The sequence below is a fragment of the Telopea speciosissima genome, chromosome 4 (assembly GCF_018873765.1).
Source record: "Telopea speciosissima isolate NSW1024214 ecotype Mountain lineage chromosome 4, Tspe_v1, whole genome shotgun sequence".
Taxonomy (NCBI): Eukaryota; Viridiplantae; Streptophyta; class Magnoliopsida; order Proteales; family Proteaceae; genus Telopea; species Telopea speciosissima.
The window spans coordinates 58,622,638-58,623,265 of NC_057919.1; positions in this window are offsets into that span (position 1 = coordinate 58,622,638).

Sequence of the window (628 nt, forward strand, 5' to 3'; positions counted from 1 at the left end):
ATGGCAATGAGTAATACTATCACTGGAAATTTAATTTTTAATGATGTTTTCAATTGCATACTGAGTGATGAGATGCACTGAAAGAGTTCTGAGGTGACCTCATTTACTACTGCACTGTCAGTTGAGACAAGGGGTAAATAGTAAGAAAAGGGAAGTGGCTCGAGTGGGAGAAAGTCCCAATCCAGAGGAAGATCACAGTCGAAAGGAAGAGAAAAAGGGAAAAATGATGGAAAGATAAATGGGAAGTGCTGGACCTGGTGTAAAATGGGTCACATGAAGAAAGATTGCTGGAAAGGGAAGAACAAGGATGAAAAGGGTAAGGAGTCAAAGGAAGAAGAAAACTTGGTTTCCACAAATGATCAGGTATACAATGATTTATGTTTATCTGCATTAGTAGATGTTAAATATGAAATTTGGTTTATTGACTCTGGAGCTTCCTTTCATTGCACTTCGCATAAGCATTACTTTTGTGATTATGTTCATGGTGATTTTGGACGTGTTACTGTGGAAAATGGACAAGTGTGTAAGATTGCAAGAAAATGAATAATTTTACTAAAATTGTCAAATAATGGTCACTTGAAATTGAGAAAGGCACGACATTTTTCTGATTTGAAGAAGAACCTCATCT